Source organism: Chiloscyllium plagiosum, unplaced genomic scaffold, assembly GCF_037043375.1.
Source record: "Chiloscyllium plagiosum isolate Xiang-an unplaced genomic scaffold, Cpla_swu_hap1 HiC_scaffold_27, whole genome shotgun sequence".
In the NCBI taxonomy this organism is placed as follows: Eukaryota; Metazoa; Chordata; class Chondrichthyes; order Orectolobiformes; family Hemiscylliidae; genus Chiloscyllium; species Chiloscyllium plagiosum.
Window position 1 is genome coordinate 44,929,095 of NW_028270165.1, and position 24,791 is coordinate 44,953,885.

The 24,791-nt window shown below is 45.1% G+C and overlaps 1 long non-coding RNA gene across 6 annotated transcripts; it reads right to left on the minus strand.

Moving 5' to 3' along the window:
- Nucleotides 1-825: 825 nt before the first annotated feature.
- On the minus strand, nt 826-24,786 carry LOC148143849 (uncharacterized). 6 transcript variants are annotated; one of them, XR_015751332.1, is made up of 4 exons: nt 24,548-24,786; nt 23,648-23,775; nt 14,531-14,735; nt 826-1,441 (listed from the first exon to the last, which is right to left on the minus strand). It is a non-coding gene; the product is annotated as an uncharacterized LOC148143849 (long non-coding RNA). The 6 variants fall into 6 exon arrangements; XR_015751335.1 differs by lacking the exons at nt 23,648-23,775; nt 24,548-24,786 and adding exons at nt 18,487-18,611; nt 21,682-22,621; XR_015751337.1 differs by lacking the exons at nt 23,648-23,775; nt 24,548-24,786 and adding exons at nt 18,186-18,279; nt 21,682-22,620.
- Between the last annotated feature and the right edge of the window lie 5 nt (nt 24,787-24,791).

Sequence of the window (24,791 nt, forward strand, 5' to 3'; positions counted from 1 at the left end):
AGTTTGGGGGGGGGGGGGGGGGGGGAGGAGGTGGTGGTGGTAAGGGACAATAGTGACAGAGATCGTCTCTGTTCTCTGCAGTTGGCAGCAGGATTCAGGAACCAATGTGCTCAGGGCTGGAGAAGTGGGAAAGGGAGGCTGCAGGGGGTGTGGTCCAACAATGTCAGGAGACGACAGCCAGTCAGAAACTACAAAGACAAAGCAGAACCCCAAAGCTATGGGCAGCACAGTGACTCTGTGGCTAGTGCTGCTGCCTCACATTGCCAGGGATCTGGGTTTGATTCCAGCCTCTGAGGACTGTCTGTGTGGACTTTGTGCATGGTTTACCTCTGGGTGCTGCGGTTTCTACCCACAGTCCAACAATCTGCAGTTTAGGGTAATAAGCCAGGGGAAGCTGCAGAGCTATATGGTAGGTGAGTTGGTCTGGTGGGAAGCTGTTTGGAAGTTTGGTGTGAATTAAATGGGCCAAATAGCCTGCAGGGATTATATGATTCTGCTGCCATGACCACATGTATATTGAGAAGTGACTGCTGTAGTCCTGGGAAAGGTGGGATTTGTGGTGTCGCTGCCCGCTGTCCATTCTCTCCCTGTCCCCCCAACCCCTGTCCATTTTCTCTCTCTCGACCCCCAGCCATTCTCTTTCCCTTTTTCCCCCCAGCACCTGATATTTCTTGTGCCTCAAGACTTCTTTAATTGCTGTATCAAGACTTTCTCAGAAAAGAGAGAGAATGGATGTGGATGAGTCTATATGAGAGATGGGGGTGTATGAGAAATGGCTGATCTTTAAAATGAAGAATAGCTAAAATTATATATTCAGAAACATCATTAAAGCATCTTCAATTTTATTAAAAAGCTGCAGACACCTTTCTGAACCTGCATTGAAATATGCGCAGTTAGGCCACAGTTGAATACAGGCTGTAATGGGTGAATGGCATATTCCTAGTCTTGTGATATAGGTTCCAACTATGTAGAACAAGAGTCACAGAGTCAGCAAAGGACTGCTTATGCTCTTCGGTGTCAGCAAAAATCTGCGCATTCTCCTAGATTTACGCACAAACGGTTTGTGACCTTCTTTTGATGGTCCAATAGAGAGCCCTGGAGAATCGGAAAGAGACTGGACCTCCTGCCATTCAGAGCTCCCCATTCTCTGAATGCGGAAGTTGGACAATGAGCTTTGGAAGCTGCTAATCTCTCCCTGAATGATGGTTGAGCTTCACCCCAGACTGCAACTTCATTCCTCTGTCCAACATCTGTGAGGTACAGCACTCTTTTTTCCGTTTCTGGTTTTGCATTCTGGGCTTCAATTGTTGACTTACAGCAAGTGAAAGGAAAGGGAGTGAATCCAGGGAGGGGACGGACTACGGAAATGTTGGTCCAGATCTGTTCTCAGTTGGCAAACACATGGCAATTGCATTACCACAATGTGGTAATATAGCCTTTACTGTGGAATAAAAAGCAGAAAGGAGTTGCATTGTTAAAAGTGACACATTGGGATGTGAAGGAAGTGAGGACTGCAGATGCTAGAGGTTAAGAGTCAAAGTGTGGCGCTGGAAAAGCACAGCAGGTCAGACAGTATCCGAGGAACAGGAGAGTCAACATTTCCAACATGAGCCCTTCATCAGGAATGATGTGTGGATGTACAAAGGGCCTTCTACAGGCCGCCAACTTACGGAACGTTTCAGAGAACACCTCTGGGACACCCGGACCAACCAACCCAACCACCCTGTGACTCAACACTTCAACTCCCCCTCCCACTCCACCAGGGACATGCAGGTCCTTGGACTCCTCCATCGCCAAACCATTGCAACACGACAGCTGGAGGAAGAGCGCCTCATCTTCCACCTAGGAACCCTCCAACCACAAGGGATGAATTCAGATTTCTCCAGTTTCCTCATTTCCCCTCCCTCCACCTTGTCTCAGTCCCAACCCTCGAACTCCGCACCACCTTCCTAACCTGCAATCTTCTTCCTGACCTCTCCACCCCCACCCCGGCCTATCACCCTCACCTTAACCTCCTTCCACCTATCGCATTTCCAATGCCCCTCCTCCAAGTCCCTCCTCCCTACCTTTTATCTTAGCCTGCTTGGCACACTCTCCTCATTCCTGAAGAAGGGCTCATGCCCGAAACAGCGATACTCCTGTTCCTAGGATGCTACCTGACCTGCTGCGCTTTTCCAGCAACACATTTTCAGCTCAGCGTCCTTCTACACTAGTCAATGCCAATTGTCAGACAGGTGAAACAAGCAATCAGCAAGGCAAGTGATATATTAGCAAGAGGAATTGAGTTCAGAAGTGAGGATGTCTTCCTGCAGTTGTGAAGGGTCATTGAATATATTCAAGGCTGAATTCATCTGATTTTTGAACAAAGTGGATGGTGATGGGGAAATTTAAAAAAATGTTTTTAAGACCAGTACAGAATAGTTACAAAGTAATACAGCACAGAAACAGACCCTTCAGTCCAACTAGTCCATGCTGACTATATTCACAAACTAAACTAGTCCCATCTAGTTTGACCTATATCCCTCCAAACCTTTCCTATTAATGTACTTATCCAAATGTCTTAAATGTTGACAGTTCCTGCATCCACCATTTCCTCAGGACATTGAAAGTGATTCCACACTTAAACCAAAAGAAAAAGGTGCTCTTCATGTCTTTTTTTTTTAATCTTTCTCCTCTCACCTTAAAAATGTACTCCCTAATCTTGAAACCCCCACCCGAAGGAAACAGCATCTGCCATGCACATCAATATCCCTTCTTGACTTTATAAACTAAGGTCACCTCTCAACCTCTTGTGCTGCAGTGAAAAGTGTCCCAGCATATCCACCTCGATGTAGGTATATTCATATCCAGTTATGATCTGTTCAATGCTGGTGCAGGCCGGAAAGACCAAATGGCCTACTCCTGCTCCCAATTCTCACCCTCACGAGTCTAAGGACAGCAAGAGACCATAAAACATTGGAGCACAAAATTAGGCTATTCAGCCCATCAGGTATCTTCATACCATTCAATCGTGGCGGATAAGTTTCTCAATCCCATTCTCCCGCTTTCTCCCCGTAACTCTCGATCCCCTTGATACTCAAGAGCCTATCTATCTCAGTCTTAAATATCCTCAGCGACCTGGCCTGCACAGCCTTCTGTGGCAATGAATTCAATAGATTCGCCACTCTCTGGTTGAAAGGTTCCTCCTTATCTCGGTTCTAAAAGGTCTTCCCTTTACTCAAAGGCTGTGGCCTCGGTTTCTAGCCTCTTCTGTCAGTGGAAACATCTTCCCAACATCCACTCTGCCCAGGCCGTTCAGTGTTCGGTATGTTTCAATTAGATCTCCCCTGTGTGGGGGCCTGTGTTATGGACTAAACCAGACCATGCAAAACATTCTTAAGCAGGCAGCCCCACACTATAACTTTGCAATTTGTTTCAGTAAGTGTACAGTAAAAATTACCTGGAGTAAGTTAGCTTGGTTGATTACTAGATTTTAAAACAGACAACAATTATTCACAAAATTACACAATTAAAACACAAAGATCAGAATAAAGAACCCCTACAGAACTTAGCCTATCCAACTAGACTTAATTATGCTGTTCGAATATATACAACAGTCCCAATAAGCAAACTCAATTTGAAAACCAGTATAAATAGAACACATACTTACAGATTGAAGTTGAGAGGCAGAAAAGAGAGACAGAGTTTCCACACAGCTCCCTGAACTTCCAACCAGTTCGAGAGCTGACTACGTCCCTTTTTTTATACAGGTCACTTCTAAAATGACCACGTTGGCCTGAAATCTCATCAGTTTACATAAACAAAAGGCCTCTTAAAATCCTTTTCATCTCTGTACCAAACCAGACTGCTCGGAGATTGACCCAGTTTATTACCCCTCTGGGAAAAAAAGTCAAAGACACAGTCTCCTTGAGCCAAGGAACATCTTTTAGGAAAAAAAGGTACTAGCTTTGTGACACCTGTTAATCAGTAAGAACCAGACACTTCAGGATGAGGTACAGCAGGGATTAGGTTCAACAAAGTGAGAATGGAGGGAGTGAGAGAGGATATGGGGCCTCTGGAAGGTAGGATAAAATGGCTGAAGGAGCTGCACAAGATGGCTTCTGCATTGCTACGTGATGAGCTGCTGCTTGTGTCTATAGCTGTATAAACAACTAACTACTAAAACCACTAGAATGCAGAAGTAGACCAATGAGAAAGTACTAACCACACTCTGCAAGCTGCAAGTCCTTTGTATCTCAAGATAAAGATGACCTAACCTTTATGACTTAACTCGTTGACCAATTATCATAAGAGTCATAGAGATGTACAGCATGGAAACAGACCCTTCAGTCCAACCCGTCCAGATATCTCAACACAATAGAGTCCCACCTACCAGCACCCAGCCCATATCCCTCCAAACCCTTCCTATTCATCCAAATGCCTTTTAAATGTTACAATTATATCAGCCTCCACCGCATTCTCTGGCAGTTCATTTCATACACGTACCACCCTCTGTGTGAAAAAGTTGCCCCTTAGGTCTCTTTTATATCTTTCCCCTCTCACCCTAAACATATGCCCTCTAGTTCTGGACTCCCCGACCCCAGGGAAAAGACTTAGTCTATTTACCCTATCCATGCCCCTCATAATTTTGTAAACCTCTGTAAGGTCACCCCTCAATCTCTGACGCTGCAGGGAAAACAGCCCCAACCTGTTCAGCCTCTCCCATAGCTCAAATCCTCCAACTTTGGCAACATGCTTGTAAATCTTTTCTGAACCCTTTCAAGTTTCACAACATCTTCCCGATAGGAAGGAGACCAGAATTGCACGCAATATACCAACAATGGCCTAACCAATGTCCTATACAGCCGCAACATGACCTTGGAGTTTGGAACCTGAAACAGCCTGGAAAGAGGAATTCACGGCATGAAGTTGCTATACAGTCACTCACTTGTAGCTGAAGCTTTGGCCATGGAGAAACCTGAGGAATCCTGCCCCATGAAGAAACCATGGAAGTGTGGCAACTGCGGGAAAGGCTGTTCCTCTGCACAGAGTGCAGGAAGGCCTATACAAGTTATTCATTCTGCTGAGGCACCAGTGGGTCCATGCCAGGGAGAGGCCTTCAGCTGCCCAGAGTGCAGTAAGAGCTTTACCCATGCCTGTGCCCTGCCGACCCACAGCAATATGGTTGACTCAACACTGCCCCAGCCGGGCAAATGTGTGGGGAGAAACTGACTTGGATGCAGTGTATGGGATGAAATTGCTGGGTGAGGCAATACCTCCTCCGGGTTACGGCTGTACCAAGGATGCAATTACAAAGGGACAACTCGGTGGTGACCAATAGGAAAGAAAGTGGAGTGGGGAGTGTGTGAGCTTTGACCTTGAGCTATCTTTTATGTGTCTTTTTGTTGAGGAGATCTGAAGCTGTAACAAAGTTGGGTCGCATTGAAGGTGACCTGAACTTATCGCCGGGCTCAGACTCTCATTGAAAGCTTTGAACTCCAAGAGGTTTTGTTTTAAAGCTGATCCTTTCTTTCAGCCTCCTGCACTGAATTTCCAATGTCATGTATCAGCAGGAGCAGTGAATGAGTATCTAGTTTTGTTTGAAATTGTAAGTTTTTCAGGAGTGCAGAGTGCTTCGCTTCATCAGCATTGTAATGTTTCCTGGCAGCACCAGGAGGTGTGGGCTGTGTTCACTAGAATTGTGGTGGAGGTGCCGGTATTGGACTGCGGTGGGTAAAGTTAAAAATCACACAACACCAGGTTACAGTCCAACAGGTTTATTTGGAAGCACTAGCTTTTGGAGCGCTGCTCCTTCATCGGGGAGTTGTGGTGCATGATCATAAGACTGAGATTTTATAGAAAAAAAATCAGTGTCATGCAACTGATAGGATATATTGAACAACCCTAGGTTGCTATTCAGTCTTTCCTCTTTTAGAACGGGTTGCAGGTTTCAGTTCATTAATATGTAAATCCCAGAACACAGAGTCACAGAGATGTACAGCATGAAAACAGACCCTTCGGTCCAACTTGTCCATGCCAACCAGATATCCTAACCCAATCTGGTCCCACTTGCCAGCACCTGGCCCATATCCCACCAAACCCTTCCTATTCATATACCCATCCAAATGCCTCTTAAATGCCCTACCAATGTCCTGTACAGCCACAACATGACCCCCCAACTCCTGTACTGAATACTCTGACCAATAAAAGAAAGCATACCAAACACCCTCTTCACTATCCTATCTACCTGCAACTCCACTTTCAAGGAGCTATGAACCTGCACTCCGAGGTCTCTTTGTTTAACAACACTCCCTAGGACCTTACCATTAAGTGTTTAAATCAGAGTGGCACTGGAAAAGCACAGCAGGTCAGGTAGCATCCGAGGAACAGGTAAATCAACATTTCGGGCAAAATCCCTTCATCAGGAATAGAGCTTTATTCCTGACGAAGGGCTTTTGTCTGAAACATCAATTTTCCTGCACCTCGGATGCAGCCTGACTTGCTGTGCTTTTCCAGCACCACTCTGATCGAAACTCTGGTTTCCAGCATCTGCAGTCCTCATTTTGCCTCATTGATCCTTACCATGAAGTGAAAAAATCCTGCTAAGATTTGCTTTCCCAAAATGCAGCACCTCACTTTTATCTGAATTAAACTACATCTGCCACTTCTCAGCCCATTGGCCCATGTGGTCAAGATCCTGTTGTAATCTGAGGTAACTCTCTTCGCTGTTCACTACCCCTCCAACTTTGGTGTCATCTGCAAACTTACTAACTGTTCCTCTTATGCTTACATCCAAAATCATTTAGGTAAATGACAAAAAGTAGAGGACCCAGCACTGATCCTTGTGACACTCCACTGGTCACAGGCCTCCAGCCTGAAAAACAATCCTCCACCACCACCCTCCGTCTTCTACCTTTGGAGCCAGTTCTGTATCCAAATGGCTAGTTCTACCTGTATTCCGTGAGATCTAACCTTGCTAATCAGTCTCCCATGGGCAACCTTGTCGAACGCCTTACTGAAGTCCATATACATCACATCTACCACTCTTCCCTCATCAATCCTCTTTGTTACTTCCTCAAAAAACTCAATCTGACTATCCCTAATCAGTCGATGCCTTTCCAAATACATGTACATACTGTCCCTCAGGATTCCCTCCAACAACTTCGGCTCACTGGTCTCTAGTTTGCTGGCTTGTCCTTACCACCCTTCTTAAACAGTGGCAACACGTTACCCAACCTCCAGTCTTCCGGCACCTCACCTGTTGACGATCAATGATACAAATATCTCAGCAAGAGGCCCAACAATCACTTCTCTAGCTTCTCAGAGTTCTAGGGTACACCTGATCAGGTCCTGGGAATTTATCCACTTTTAGGTGGTTTCAAGACATGCAGCATTTCCTCCTCTAATATGGACATTTTGCAAGATGTCACCATCTATTTCCCTACAATCTATATCTTCCATATCCTTTTCCACAGTAAATACTGATGCAAAATACTAATTTAGTATCTCCCCCATTTTCTGCGGCTCCACACAAAGACCGCCATGCTGATCTTTGAGGGGCCCTATTCTCTCCCTAGTTACCCTTTTGTCCTTAATATATATATATGTAAAAACTCTTTGGATTCTCCTTAATTTTACTTGCCAAAGCTATCTCATGTCCACTTTTTGCCCTCCTGATTTCCCTCTTAAGTATACTTCTACTTCTTTTATACTCTAAGGATTCACTATACATAACATATGCTTCCTTTTTCTTAACCAAACCCTCAATTTCTTTCGTCATCCAGCATTCCTTATACCTACCAGCCTTTCCTTTTACCCTAACAGGAATATACTCTCTCTGGATTCTCATTATCTCATTTCTGAAGGCTTCCCATTTTCCAGCCGTCCCTTTACCTGCGAACATCTGTCCCCAATCAGCTTTCAAAAGTTCTTGCCGAATACCGTCACAATTGGCCTTTCTCCAATTTACAATCTGGTCAATCCTTTTCCATCATTATTTTAAATCTAATAGAATTATGGTCGCTGGCTCCAAAGTGCTCCCCCACTGACACCCCAGTCACCTGCCATGCCTTATTTCCCAAGAGTAAGTTAAGGTTTGCACCTTCTCTAGTTGGTACATCCGCATACCGAATCAGAAAATTGTCTTGTACACACTTGACAAATTCCTCTCCATCTAAACATTTAACACTATGGCAGTCCCAGTCTATGTTTGGAAAGTTAAAATCCCCTATCATTACCACCCTATTTTTCTTCCAGATAGCAGAAATCTCCTTACAAGTTTGTTTCTCAATTTCCCTCTGACTATTAGGGGGTCTATGATACAATCCCAATAAGGTTATCATCCCTTTCTTATTTCTCAGTTCCACCCAAATAACTTCCCTAGATGTATTTCCGGTAATATCCTCCCTCAGCACAGCTGTAATGCTATCCCTTATCAAAAATGCCACCCCACCCCCTCCTCTCTTGCCTCCCTTTCTATTCTTCCTGTAGCACTTGTACCCTGGAACATGAAGCTGCTGGTCCTGCCCATCCCTGAGCCACGTTTCTGTAATTGCTATGATATTCCAGTCCCATGTTCCTAACCATGCCCTGAGTTCATCTGCGTTCCCTGTTAGGCCCCTTGAATTGAAATAAATGCAGTTTAACTTATTAGTCCTACCTTGTCCCTGCCTGCCGACTGTTTGACTCGCTTCTCTTTTAAGTCACGTTCTCGAGATGACTTAAGGTTTTATTTTAAAAAAAAGGGTGGCATCTCAGCTCAAACAATGCATGAAAAGTGTGATGTTCGAGTCTGTCAGTATCCCAATCTTGAATCAGACTGGTTCTTTTTCCAAAATAGGAATTTATAAAATGTTACATGGATTGACTGCCTGCAAATTGTGTGCTGTTTGAGCCAAATTGAATGAATCTGCAAATATAACTCTGCCAATACAAAGTAATCTCATAGAGTTAAGTGTGTGTGTCCATGCATGCATGAGAGAGTCTGATTGTGTGCATGTGGGTTTGTGTGGAGAGTGCATGTAAGCATGTGCGCATGCTTGGTAAAGTGTGTGTGGTGGAGTGTTAGGGTGTGTGTGTGTGTGTGTGTGTGCTATGAATAAAAGCGAGGGATTGTGTTTTGCTAAAACAAGGGCAGGCAGGACTTGTACAGTTAATGGTAGGGTTTTGGGTCATGTTGTAAAACAGAGAGACATGGGGGAGTAGGAGTTCAGGTACACAATTCTTTGAAAGTTGCATCACTGGTAGGTAGGGTGGTTAAGAAGGCATTTAGCACAAATGCCTTCATTGTTCATGCTGTTGAGTTTCTGAGTTGAGACATCATGTTGAGGTTATACAGAATGTTGGTGAGGCCATTTTAGAGTACTGAGTACAGTTCTGGTGACCCTGTAATAGGAAGAACTCTATTAGAGGGGGTTTGGTAAAGATTTACCAGAACGTCACCAGGACTGGAGGGTTTGAGTTATAAGGAGAGGGTGGAGCACAGGAGGTTGAGGGGTGACCTCATTGAGATTTATAAAATCTGAGGAGTGGAGGTAAGGATTATAGCAAAGGGCTGTTCCTTAGCATCGGGGTGCTCAAAACGGTGGGGTGGGGGCTCATATTGTTCTAATGAGAGAGGGAGAGAGATTTAAAAGGAACCTGAAGGGCAACGTTTTGACTGAGTGTTGTTTGCATGTGGAATGAACTTGCTGAGGATGTGGTAGATGCAGGTACAGCTACAACATTTAAACAACATTTAGATGGGTACATGAAGAGAAAGGTTGAGAGGGATATGGGCAAATGCAGGCAAATGGGACTAGTTTAATTTGGGAATCCTGGTCGGTATGAAGGGGTTGGACCGTGCTGTATACCTCTATGAACCAGAAGTGATCTTATTCAAACCAGTAGAATTCTGAAAGGGGCTTGACAGGATAGATGCAGATAAAATTCTCCTTTGTTGGGGGCGTCATAGAATCCTGACAACGTGGAAGCAGGTCATTCGGCCCATCTATTCCATTCTGGCCCTCTATATTGCATCCCACCCATACCTACCCCCTTACTCCGTATTTCCCATGGCTAATCCATCCTAACTTGCACATCCCTGGCAATACGACTCAGCTGGAGAGGTTCTCACACAATGTCGAAGGCATTGAAACCCATCATTCAGGGAACCCCTAGCTTTTGTCACGACACTACAGATTTCTTACAGAAACTCAGCACCCATGGACCAGTACTCTCATAATGTCGGCATCACGGCAACAGCCTCATTACTCAATGCCAATCTCTGACCACCGTCCTACAACTCATCCACTTTATCCTCGATCACAACATCTTCACCTTTGACAACCAGTTCTTCAGACACATGGAACAGCCATGGGACCAAATTTGCACCCCAATATGCCAACATTTTTACGCACAGGTTCGAACAAGACGACTTCTCTACGCAGGACCTCCAACCAACACTATACACCAGGTACATTGACGACACTTTCTTCTTCTGGACGCATGGAGAGGAGTCACGGAAAAAGCTATACAGTGATATCAACATGTTCCATCCCACCATCAAACTCATTTTGGACTATTCTCTACTATCTGTCTCATTCTTGGACACCTGCATCTCCATCAAGGATGGGCAGCAACACAGCACCACACACACCTCAAACCCACACATAACCTCACGATGCTACACTTCTCCAGCTTCCACCCAAAACAGCCATCCCCTTATGGACAAGCCCTACGCATACACAGGATCTGTTCAGATGAGGAGGAACGTGACGGGCACTTAGAAGTATTCAGGGATGCTCAACTCATTGACCGCCGGTTCCAACATGCCATGGTGAACCATGGGAAATGCAGGGTTATAGTTTCATAGTAATAGAAGCAAGAGTAGGCCATTTGGCTCGCCCAGTCCGCTCCGCCATTTATTAAGATCATGGCTGATTTATCCATCATCTCAGCTCCTCCTCCCTGCATTGTACCAACTACCCTTAAGTCCCTGACCATGCAAAACCCATCCAACCGTGTCTTCAATATACTTAATGAAGCTGCCTCTACTGCTTCCACAGGCAAAGAATTCCATAGATTCATGACTCTCTGGGAATAGTGGTTCCTCTTAATGTCTGTCCTAAATCTACTCCCCCTAATCTTGAGACCTGGTCTCATCCACCAGCAGAAATGTGTGGATAGGGTAGGGCTGCATTCCACAGTGCAATGAATTCCCATCTCCCACCAAAATCCCGGGTGTACTCAGTTGCAGTCTCACAATTGAAAGATTTTACTGTAACTTCTTCTGCTCCCACTAAGGGCAAAAAAGTCCATTCTTCATAACCACATTTCTGCTTTCACCGAAGACGATTAGAATCATATAGCATGGAAACAGACCCTTCCGTCCAACCCGTCCGTACCGACCAGATATCCTAATTAATCTCGTCTCATTTGCTAGCATTTAGGCCACATCCCTCTAAACCCTTCCTATTCATGTACTCAGCCAGATGCCTTTTAAAATGTTGTAATTGTACCAGCCTCCTCCACTTCCTCTGTTAGTTTGTTCCATACATACACCACCCTCTGCATGAAAAAAATGCCTCTCAGGTCCCTTTCCTCACCCACCTTAAACCTATGCCACTCTTGTTCTGGACTCCCCTACCCTGGGAACAAACCCTATTCACCCTATCCATGCCCCTTAGAAACTTCTAAGGTCACCTCAGCCTTGAATACTCCAGGGAAAACATTGCTGGCCTACTCAGCCTCTCCCTGTAGCTCAAACTCACCAACTCTGGCAACAGCCTTGTAACTCTTTTCAAAACCCTTTCAAAGTTTCACAACATCTTTCCTATAGTGGAGAGACCAGAACTGTATACAGTATTCCAGATCTCCTGTACTGCCTCAACATAACCTCCCAACTCCTATACTCAATCCAATGACCAATAAAGGAAAGCATACCAAACACTTTCTTCACTACCATCCCTACTTGTGACTCCACTTTCAAGGAAAGGAACCTACACTCCCTGTCTCTTGGTTCAGGAACACTCCCCAGGACCTGACCATTTAGTGTATAAGTCCTGTCCCAATTTGCCTTTCCAAAATGCAACACCTCACATTTCTCTAAATTAAACTCCATCTACCATTCCTCGGCCCATTGGCCTATCTGATAAATTATAATTCATAATGAACTCTCTTTCCTCTCTTATTCCTGAGAAGCTGAAAATCTCCATCCCACACACTCTCCCTCCATTTTTACTTTGCTGAACCTCATCCTGAAGGGTCTGGATCATTCCGATGAACAGGTCCACACTCAGGGGGATCTAACTGAAACATACAGAATACTGAACAGCCTGGCCAAAGTGGACATTGGGAAGATGTTTCCCCTGTTAGGAGAGACTAGGACTCGATGGCACAGCCTTCGAGTAAAGGGAAAACCTTTCAGAATAGAGGCAAGGAGAAACTTCATCAGCCAGGGAGCAGTGAATCTATGGAATTCATTGCCACAGAAGGCTGTGGAGGACAAGTCACTGAGAAAATTTAAGACGGAGACAGATCGGTTCTTGAGTATCAAGGGGATTGAGCGTTACAGGGAGAAAGTGGAAGAATGGGTTTGACAAAACTCATCAGCCATGATAAAATGATGGAGCAGAGCTGATGGGCAGAATAGCATTATTTCTGCTCCTATGTCTTGTGGTCTGTTGATGTCCTGGACACAGTGTCAGAATTGGGAGCAGGAGTAGGCCATTTGGTCTTTCGAGCTTGGACCAGCATTGAACATATCATAACTGGATATGAATCTACTTCCATTTCGGTGGATAGGCTGAGACGTTTTCACTGGAAGTAAGTGAGGGCTGCAGATGCTGGAGATCAGAGTCCAGAGTGCGGTGCTAGAAAGTTACAGGTCAGGCAGCATCTGAAAAGCAGGAAAATCGACGGTTCAGGCATATGTCCTTCATCAGAGCTTATGCCCAAAACGTAGATTTTCCTGCTGCTCGGATGTTGCCTGACCAGCTGTATTTTTCCAGCACCACACTCGTTTTCACTGGACCACAGGAGATTGAGAAGTGACCTTATAGAGGTTTACAAAATCATGAAGGGGATAGATGAGATGAAAGGCAGGGGCCCTTTCCCTGGGTGGGGGTTTCAAGATTAGAGAGCAATTTTGAAGGAGAGAGGACAAAGGTTTAAAAAGTCATGAGGGGCATGATTTTTTTTTTTTTTAAACAGAGTGGTTTGTGTGGAATGAATGTCCAGAGGAAGTGGTGGATGCAGGTACAGTTACAATGTTTAAAAGGCATTTGGATAAGTACATGAATAGGAAAGGTTCTGAGGGATATGGGCCAATCTAGGTGAGACTAGTTTAGTTTCAGTACATAGTCAGCATGGAGTAGTTGGACTGAAGGGTCTGTTTCTGTGTTGTATGACTAACTGTTCTGTACTGATCTTAAAACCATTTTCTGCTTTCCCCCCATAAACATCCACTTCTTTGTTGTTCAAAGATCAAGTGAACCTAGCCTTGAATATATTCAATGAGCCCCTCACTGCAGGAAGACATCCCCAATTCTGAACTCAGTTCCTCTTGCTAATGTACCACTTGCTTTGCTCATTGCTTGCTGCACCTGTCTGACAACTGGCGTTCGCTTGACACTGAACCCCCTTTGTACATCCATACATCATTCCTGATGAAGGGCTCATGCCCAAAACGTGGATTGTCCTACTCCTCGGATTCTGCCTAACCTGCTGTGCTTTTCCAGCACCACACTTTTCAACTCTGATCTCCAGTATCTGCAGACCTCATCTTCTCCACATCCCAATATATCACCATTTAAACAATGCACCTCCTTTCTGTTTTTTTTTCACAGCAAAGGCAATAACTTCAAATTGCGGTACTGTATTTGCCATGTGTTTGCCAAATGTGGTCTTCTCGACATCGGGGAGACCAAACGTAAACTTGGGGAATGGTCCACAGCTGAAGCCGCAGAGTCCGAATGGACCTCCCAGTCACCACCCATTTTAATTCCCCTTCCCGACATAATCACTTTAGGCCTCCTGCATTTCCACAACGAACCAAACTGTAAATTAAAGGAACACCTCATCTTCCGCCTGGGCAGCCAACAGCCCGGAGGCCTCAACACCACGTTTTCCAATTTCAAATAACCTCCCTTTCCATCACCGACTCCCTTCCCAGTCCTTCCCATTCCACTCTTCCTTACCACCAACCAGATTCCTTCCACCCACTTATCAACCAGGTTGTACCCTCTACCTCTCTCCAGCTATCTCCACTTCACCACCCTGTCCCCAGCACACCCTTGTTCTGCATCCTCCCCTACACCCATCCCCAGTCTGGAACAAGGGTTACACCCGAAACGTCAACTTCTCCACTTCCTGATGCTACCTGGCTTGCTGCATTCTCCCAGCCTCCTGCCGGTCTATTTTGCCAATTGAGACACAGACCTGGACCAACATTTCCCGAGTCTGCCCCCTCCCTGGATTTGTTCCCTCTCCTTTCAGTTGCTGCATCTCAACAATTAAACCCCAGAATGAAAAATAAATAGAAAAAGGGGTGAGACAAGAGTGTTGTACTCACAGATGTTAGACAGAGGAAGGAAGGTGCAGTCTGGGCTGAAGCTCAATCTTCATTCTGAGAGAGTGGAGCAGCAGCAGCTTCAGAAGGTCATGGTCCAGCTTCTGCTTTCAGACAGTAGGGGAGCTCTAATTGGCAAGAGGACAAGTCACCTTCAGGTTCTCCAGTGTTCCTTATCGGTCCATCAAAAGAAGATCTTGCGCCTTTTCTGCCGACAGCAAGGAACATGCCAAATATTTTGGTGACACCACTGAACACGCGCCCTGCAATATGCTCTTGTGGTGATACTAGTGTTCCTGACAGATATTAAGTGTCCAAATACCAAGAGGAGAAAAAAGGGTAGAGCCACAATTTTTCTTTCCCACATGGCTTGACATTTTATTGTTTTGGCATTTTGTCTGGCTGCTCAATCTCTTTGTGTTTTCCCCAGTGTAGCGGTAAAGTTCAGAACTAGAGGGCATAGGTTTAGGTTGAGAGCGGAAAGATATAAAAGGTACCTAAGGGGCAACGTTTCCATGCAGAGTGTGGTGCGTGTATGGAAGGAGCTGCCGGAGGAAGTTGTAGAGGCTGGTTCAATTACAACATTTAAAAAGGTATCTGGATGGGTATATGAATAGGAAGAGTTTAGAGGGATATGAGCCAAGTGCTGGCAAATGGGACTAGATTAATTTAGGATATCTCGGAGAAAGTGAGGACTGCAGATGCTGGAGATCAGAGTTGAGAGTGTTGGAAAAGCACAGCAGGTCAGGCAGCATCAGAGGAGCAGGAGAATTGACATTTTGGGCATAAGCCCTTCAACAGGAATCTTTTCTGAGGATGTAGAATCTGGGTTGCAGTTCTGGGAAAAGTGAGGCTCTGAGCTTGGGCAGGACTGACTGCAGGTAAAGTAGATGGCTGATAGTGTGCAGTGGAGGATCCAAAAAGAGAATCGTTGGTGAAGGTTTTGGATTTGTAGTGTGTACTGGGGTATCCTGTTCAGGTCCAAATTGGGTTGGTCTGAAGTCCATGTGGGATCAGATGGTTCCATAGCTAAGCAATGAGAAAGGAGATATGGCTGTGGTAGTCAAATTGTTTGAGGACATGGCTGAAGAAATTCTGGGCAGAGGAGAGGACTTGGGGGGGGGGGGGGGGGTTACAGTGAGAGAGGGACTCTCAGATCTTTATAGACAGAGGAGTAGAACCTCTTCCAGGGAGGCATCCATGGAAGAGACTTCGCAGTAATGTTGAAATCAACTAGGAGAAAGTGAGGACTGCAGATGCTGGAGATCAGAGGAGAGAGAGTGTAGTGCTGTAAAAGCACAGCAGGTCAGGCAGCACCTGAGGAGCAGGAGAATTGACGTTTCGGGCATAAGCACTTCATTATGATGAAGGGCTTATGCCCGAAACATCGATTCTCCTGCTCCTTGGATGCTGCCTGAGCTGCTGTGTTTATCCAGCACTATACTGTCAACACTAATTTTGGATATCTGGTCAGCATGGACAGGTTGGACCAAAGGGTCTGTACAACTCTATGAGAAGCATACCTTGACAAATTACAAACTAGCGTATGTCCTTGTTAACAAGGCTTAGTACACCACATGCTTTACTAACCATTCTCAACAGGATCCTACCCCTTCAATGACTGAGGAACATATACATGCTGGGGAATTGCACAGGTAATAGCAAGGAGTAAACAGCGCAGGGATTTTGAAAAAGAGAGGATAAACAGCACAAGGATTAAAAGAGTGAGGGTAAAAATCACAAGCCCCAGTAAAAGCAGATGGAACGAGAGTGTCGGGACGGGACGGGACGGACATTCCTTCCCCTCCCACAAACAGTGAGGGTAAACAGCACAAGCCCCAGTAAAAGCTGATGGAAAGTGAGTGTAAAATGTCACTATGACGGACAGGCCCCACATTCCTTCCCCTCCGTCCCCCCCCCAACCTGCCTCACCTTTCACCTCCCGGGCCCAGTACCTTCCAGGTGGCCCCATAGTTGACACAGGGGCCGCCCCACGACCAGTAGAACTCCACCACCCAGGCGGCCGACGAGTTCCCAAGGAGGCCCTTAACCCCATCCGCCTCCAGAATGCTCACCGGCTCCTGTCTGCTGGACAGCCGGCCGGTGTGGCCGTGACACAGCAGCTGCGCCAGGAAGGCGGCGGTGCCCAGTGACGGGTGTCTGCCCCGGGCCGCACGGCGCCATTTTCCTAACGGCCGCCCTCCCGCCGCTTACCCGCTCGAGCGACTTCTCCTCCCAACCGCCTCCGCGTGACGTCTGCACGGGGGGATGGGCGGGGCCGGGGGAGCCTCTCCGTCACCAAGCAACAGCCACCTCGCGCTACAACTGCTCATTCACAAAAACAAACTCTCCTGTCTCGCTCTGCAGCTGCAGGGGCGACACTGCCACGTTTCCAGGAGCCCTGTCTACATTGGGAAAGCTCACGGCTCAATTTAGACAGATATTCCGACATCTAACGGAACGGCGTCATATCTAAAGGGGGCAATCTGCATTTTAAAGGGACGTGAACATTTTCAAGGGCTATTTCTGCAAATAAAGAGATTTAATGGACAAGAGCTCGTGGGTCCACAGTTAAAATGCTTTAAACAACCGTTTTTTATTTCACTGCCTTCCCAGGATACAGAATTTCTCTCATCTGAAATTGTTTGCCCAGAAAAAAAATCCAGCAGGAATATGATTGTGGAGCTATCACTAAAAATGTCTAATTTGGGTCACCCAACGTTATTAATGGAAGAACATTATCTCTTCAAGGTTCGATTTGCCCATCAAAATTCCTTGAATTTAAGGTGTTCCATTGTTGTTTCAATTATGATCCATTAAAAAGCAATATCCAGTCTCATCTGAGTGCAGAACCAACTCAACTGGCTGAACAACCGAAACAACTATTCTGTATGAACTTTAGATGTGACATCCTCTCCCTCTCTCTCTCTGTTGACCCAATGGGATTAACCAGGGCTGGAAGTACCACTCTCAGAATACGATTGTTGATCTACAGTTTGCTTCTGCTGCTGAACATAAGGATTTAAAAGCTGCTAGCCTGATCCCGCACAATGCACAAAAACAGACTGTTCACCCATGTCTGCGCAGAGGATAATTTTCACTTGGAATGGATCACAAAATAACAACTGTTACCACGCAAACTGCAGGCAGTCAATCCATGTAATATTTTATAAATTCCTACTTTGGAAATAGGACCAGTCTGATTCAAGATTGGGATACTGATAGACTCGAACCTCACACCTTTAAAGCATTGTCTGAACTGAGATGTCACCTATTTTTTATAAAACCTTAAGTCATCTCGAGAATGTGATTTAAAAGATTTATATTAATGAACCAAAACCTGCAACCCATTCTAAAAGATGAAAGAGGTAACAGCAATCTAGGCTTGTTCAATATATCCTATCAGTTGCATGACACTGTGATCTTTTGCTATAAAATCTCTGTCTTATTACCCTGCTCCACAGCTACCCGATGAAGGAGCAGCACTCCAAAAGCGAGTGCTTCCAAATAAACCTGTTGGACTATAACCTGGTGTTGTGAGATATTTAACTCTATCCACCCCACTCCAATACCAGCCCCTCCATATCGTATCTCATGAACACAGCCCACACCTCCCGGTGCTGCTATTATACTTTACAATGCCAATGAAATGACTTACTCTGCACGTCTGAAAAATTCCCAATTTCTCAAGATACTAGCTTCTCATTCACTGCTCCATTTGATATGCGACATTGGAAACTTAGTGCAGCAGGCTGAAAGAAATGAGCAGCTTTAAAAATTAAAACTCTTGGAGCTCAAAGCTTTCAATGAGAATCTGAGCCCGGCAGTAAGTTCGGGTAACCTTTATTGTGACCCAGCTTTGTTACAGCTTCAGAAGCCCCCTGGCAAAAAAACATAGAAAAATGAACTGCTTTTTAAACAGTTCAAAGCACACACACTCTCCACCCATCCCACCTCACCTTCTTTACTGTTTGTCACCACCAAGCTGTCCCTTTGTAACTGGATCCTTGGTACAGCGTAACTCGAAGGAAGTATTGCCTCACTCAGCAAAAAAAAATTGTCAATTCAGGGTGCAATGCAGCTTCTTGATGAACAACCAGATACGAAATGGTTAACGTCCCCAGGAAGGTGGGAGCAAAATGGAACATCAAGACATTAACACCAACACACTTCAGTCAAACATCTCTGCTCCCAGTAAGGGCAAAACATCCTGAAACTCCAGTCTTCACCATCAGATTTCTGCTTTCACAGAAGACGATTAAAGTCATACAGCACGGAAACAGACCCTTCGGTCCAACTTGTCTGTGCCAAACAGGTATCCTAAATTAATCTAGTCCAATTTGCCTGCATGTGGTCCATATCCCTCTAAATCCTTTCTATTCATGTACGCAATCAGAAGAATTTTAAAATTCCCCTCTCACCTCAAACATATGTCCCTCTAGTTTTGGACTCCCCTACCCTGGGGTAAAGACTTGGGTATTCACCCTAGCCATGCCGCGTATGAATGTCAACATGGTCACCCCTCAGCCTCCGATGCTCCAGGGAAAATATCCCCAGTGTATTCAGGCTCTCCCTGTAGTTTAAACCCTCCAACTCTGGCAACAGCCTTGTCAATATTTTCTCACCCCTTTCAAAGTTACACAATATCTTTCCAATAACAGGGAGACCAGAAACAAATGCAGTCTTCCAAACATGGCCTGTACAGCTGCAACGTGACCTCCCAACTCCTATACTCAATGCTCTGACCAATAAAGGAAAGCATACCAAATGCTTTCTTCACTATCCTGTCTACAGCGACTCCACCTTCAACGAACTATGAACCTGCACTCCAAGGTCTCTTTGTTCTACAACACCCCTCTGAAGTGTGTCAGTCCTGCCTGCATTGCTTGACCAAAATGCAAACCACGCATTTTCATCTGCCACTCCTTGGCTCTTCAGCCCATCCAATCAATTCTAATTTATAGTGAACTCTTTTTTCCTCTCTCATTCCCTAGAATTTGAAAATCTCCATCCCACATAATCTCCCTCCATTCTCAGTTTGCTCAACCTAATCCCTGCTGTACCACAACCTGCAGGGTCTGGTTCATGCTGGTTAACAGGCCCACACTTGGGGGGAGGGGGGTTCTAATTGAAACATAAACAATACTGAATCCTGAACGGCCTGAATAGAGTGGACATTGGGAAGATGTTTCCATTGGTTGGAGAGACTAGAACCAGTGGGTACAGCCTTCAAGTGGTATGGTGGTGAGTGGTGAATCTATGGAATTCACTACCACAGAAGGCTGTGGAGGCCTGTCATTGTGGATATTTAGGACTGAGATGGAGACTTTGAATATTCAGGGGATAGAGGGTTACGGGGACAAAGTGAGAGAATGGGGTTGAGAAACCCATCAGCCATTATTAAATGGCGGAGCAGACCCGATGGGCTGAATGGCCTAATTTCTGCTCCTATGTCCTATGGTCTCTTGCTGTCCTGGACACAGTGTGAGAACTGGAATCAGGAGTAAGCTATTTGGTCTTTCAAGCCTGCACCAGCATTCAACAGATCATAACTGGATATGAATCTGCCAACATCTACGTGGATAGGCTGGGACATTTTCACTGGAGCATAGGAGGCTAAGAGGTGACCTTACCGAAGTTTATAAAATCATGAGGGACATAGATGAGGTGACCGCCGTGTATCCTTTCCCTCGGGTGGGGGTTTCAAGATTAGGCAGCAAATTTGAAGGGGTGAGGAGAAAGACTTTAAAAAGGCATGATGGGTAACTTTTTTTGGCATACAGTGGTTTGTGTGTGTAATGAATGTCCAGAAGAAGTGGTGGGTGCAGGTACAGTAATAACATTGAAAAGACATTTGAATAAATACATGAATAGGAAAGGTTGGGAGGGGCATGGGCCAAACGCAGGCAGGTGGGACTAGTTTCGTTTGTGAATATAGTCAGCACGGACTAGTTGGACTGAAGGGTCTGTTTCTGTGATGTATGACTCTAAATGTAACTCTGTAAAATCATTTTCTTGCGTTCACTTATTTGATGTTCAAAAATCAGATGAATGCAGCCTTGGATATATTCAACGACCACCTAACTGGAGGAAAGCATCTGCACTTTACAACAGAATTCCTCTTGGCAAAATACCAATTGCCATGCTGATTGCTTGCTGCGCCTGTCTGACAACTGGCATTGACTGGTGTCGAAGGACGCTGAGGCCCCTTTGTACATCCATACAGCATTCACGATGAAGGGGTCGGGTCCGAAACATCGACTCCCCTGCTCCTTGGATGCTGCCTGACCTACTGTGTTTTCCCAGTGCCACATTTTGACTCGAATCTCCGGCATCTGCAGTTCTCCTTTTCTCCACAACCCAATACATTAACGTTTAAACAATACACCTCCTCTCTGCTTTTTTTTCACAACAAAGGCTATAACTTCACATTACGGTATCCATTTGCAAATTGTGGTATTCTCTACATCGGGGAGACCGAGCGTAAACTTGGGAATGGTTCACCGAGCATTGCAGCCGGGTCCGCAGAGGCTGACCAGACCTCCCCGTCACCACCCATTTTAATTCCCCTTCCCACTCCCTTTCTGACATGAACATCTTTGGCCTCCTCCATTGCCACAACAAACTAAACCACAACTTGGAGGAACAACACCCCATCTTCCACCTGGGCAGCCTACAGCCCAGAGGACTCAACACAGAGTTCCCCAATTTCAAATAACTTCACTTCCCATCTCCCGATTACTTTCTCAGCCTCGACCCCTCCTTTGCACTCCTCTCTGCCACCAACCAGATTCCTTCCTCCCATTGACCAATCAGGTCGCACCCTCCACCTGTCTTCACCTATCCCCACTTCACCATCGTGTCCCAAGCACCCCTTTTCTCTGTATCACTCCCTGTACCCAATTCCAGTCCTGAACAAAGGTTACACCAAGATATCGACTCCTCCACCTCCTGATGTTGCCTGGCTTGCTGTGGTCTTGCAGCCTGCTGCCTGTCTATTTTGCCCATTACGACACAGACCTGGACCAACGTTTCCAGAGTCTGTCCCCTCCCGGATTCACTCCCTTTCCTTTCAGTTGTTGCAAGTCAACAATTGAACCCCAGAACGAAAAAGAAATGGAAAAGCGGGTGCAAAAAGAGAGTACCGCACTCACAGATATTGGACAGAGGAAAGAATTTGCAGTCTGGTTAAAGCTCAATCTTCATGCAGAGAGAGAGAGGAAGAACAGCAGCTTCAGCACCTCATGGTCCAATTTCCGCATTCAGTCAATGGGATGGCTCTGATTGGCAGGAAGACCAGTCTCTTTCTGGTCCTCCTGGGCGTCCTATTGGTCCATCAAGAGAAGGTCGCGCGCCGTTTTTTCCAGACAGCGATGACAATGCCCAGTGTTTTGCTGACACTGGCAGGCATGCGTAATACGTTTTTTGGAGATGGTGTTATTTATACATTTAAATGTCCAAGTGCCAAAAGGGAAAAAAAGGGTACAGCCACAATTGTTTTATTGCTTTTGCATTTTGTCTCGCTGCTCAACTTTTGTACATCTTTTCCCCTTGTTGAGAGAGAGAGAGAGAAAGACAGACAGACAGACAGTGTCCCCCAGTGAGCTGACTGTGGGAAGGAGCTTTAACCAGTTACACAGACTGAAGAACTATTACACTATTCGCAGGAGGGAGTGACTGTACACGTTTCCTGAGTGTGATCACAGTTTCACTTGTTCATCAGAAACAGAGAGCCAAAAGGACACCAGAACTGCGGAGAAGTCGTGGGAATGTGGGGATTGGGGGAAGGGATACCATTCCCTGTCAGCACTGGAGATTCATCAGCTCAGTCGCATTGGGAAGAGGCAGTTCTTCAAAACATTACTACAACATTATTTCCCATTGACAAAAATACATTCACGCTGCCTGATTACCTTGAACTTATACAAGTGCCTTGTCATAACATCTTTAATTATACCTTTCGACATTTTCCCTATGACATATGTTAAGGTAAATGGTCTGCAGTTTCCCATTCTCTGTCTCCCTCCTCGAAGAAAAAAAGAGTTTACCAATTTAAAGAAACCTTCCCTGAAACTAATGGCGTTTGGAAAATTAAAACCAATGTTTTAACTATTTCACTGGTTAGTGTTTCTTTAAGAGTCTTGGATGAAATCCTTCAGGTACCCGGAACTTGTCAACTTATAGTTCCAACAGTTTAGTCAGTTTCCCTGGTAATTGTAATTTTCTTCAGTTCCTCCCTCCTTTTCAATTCCTGATTTACAGCTAGTTCCAGGGTGTTACTTGTATCCTCTCTAGTGAAGACAGATTCAAGCTCTTTTCAATTCATCTACCATCTCTTTATACTCCGTTATTGAATCTCCAGACTCATTTTCTATAGAACCAACACTTATTTTGTTAACTTTTTTTAAAGAAAGCTGAAGAAACTTTCCAACCTGTTTTTATATTTTTGGCTAACTTTCGAACCCTAATTGCTGTGCTACTGCCTGCATTATTTCAGCTGTTTTGCCCGAGCTGTCAACTCGAGCATCAACCTGTCTGCTTCTTCTATTGAACTGACCTTGATTAAGTGTTGCAAAACACACAAGGACAAGTCTTTCCTCTCCAGAACGTCTTGGTACTTAACATGATAAAATTCACTTTGAAATATTGTTCATTCAAACGTTACCAAGCACATCCTACAGATTCAAAATTCAACAATGAGATGCAGTTTTGTTACAATCATTCAGTTTGAAGAGAAAAATTATTCATTTTGAAGAGAAGTTTGAAAACCCAGTCATTAACTGGAAGAACAACTTTTTTTTTGTTTAAAAATGTGAAAACCTAATCAACAGGAGTAACTTTGCAGAATAGTATGTATGGCATTAAATTGTAAATCTAGTTTTCTTTCCTTCCCTGCCATAGTTCCCACAAATCTTTATATGAATCTTGATAGTTCATTCACTTACTGGGAATAGTCCAAGACAATCCTTTCTAGGATTCACTTGAATTCTTCTCAGGATTCCAAGTATATCTGGTAATTTTATGAGGATGCCTCCATTAGCTTTTGGCGAAGTGAACTTTTAGATTTCGTTTGAGACTTCAAGGTTTAGATTGATCAGTTTGAATGTTGGTTGGAAATACCTCTGGTTCCTCATGGCTGTCCGTACTTTTAATCTCACAGCACCTAGTGCGTGAATGACTAAGCTGCTGCTGAACACAAACTGCTTTCTGTCAGCAATGCAAACTGCACGGTGGGTTGTTCTCACCATCTGGAAAAATGAAGGGGCAATCTCAGTCAGGATAGCACAACAACACTTCTTCCTCAGGAGGCTTATGCAATTCAGTGTGTCAATAATGACCCTCACTAACTTTTACAGATGCACTATAGAAAGTGTTCTATCTGGATGCGTAACAACCTAGTCCGGCTACTGCTTTGTCCAGAATGATAAGATACCCAGAAGGTTTTATGCGCATCGCAGACCATCATGGAAGTCAACCTACCATCCATGGTCTCCACCTACACTTCTCTTTGCCGCAGAAATGCTGCCAACCCCCTAATGCTCTCTCACAACTTCAGAAGATACAGAATCTGGAAACACATGCACCAACAGATTCAGAAAGAGCTTCTTCCCTGCCATTGTTAGACTGATGAATGGACTCTCTTTGTACAAATGGAATGATCTGCAGAGAAAGTGGTGGAGGCTTGCACAATTACAATATTTAAAAGGCATCTGGATGGGTGGGTGAATGAATTAAGAAAGGCTCACAGGGATATGGGCCAAGTGTTGGTAAATGGGACTAGATTTATCCAGATTAACTGGTCAGCATGAACGAGTTAGACTGAGGGGTCTGTTCCCACGCTGGACATCTCTATGACTCTGTCCAATGCTCACTTACCGTCCCCTTCATAACAGCATAATTGGAAGTATATGACATAGCTACAACACATAATTACAACAATTAATTATAATCGAATGTGAGAAAACCACGAAGAGCACGTTGAATGTTTAACAACTCAATAACACTAGACAAATCTCTGACCCTTTTCACGTTCCAGTTCTGATAAATGCCATGAGGATCAGAAAGCCTTAAGAGAGGGCGAATCTGAAACCTCTTCGCTTGCATTCACACTATCCGCCGCCAGTTGGTACAAGTGTACAGTGCCTTCCCTCTTCTCTCTCCCTCCCAGAATGAGGAATAGAAAGGGGGAGATATTGCTTTGCTCCCAGATATTGCCCAGAGTTGGGGAGGTCTCAGTCTGAAACTGATCGCACTACTTCCGCGT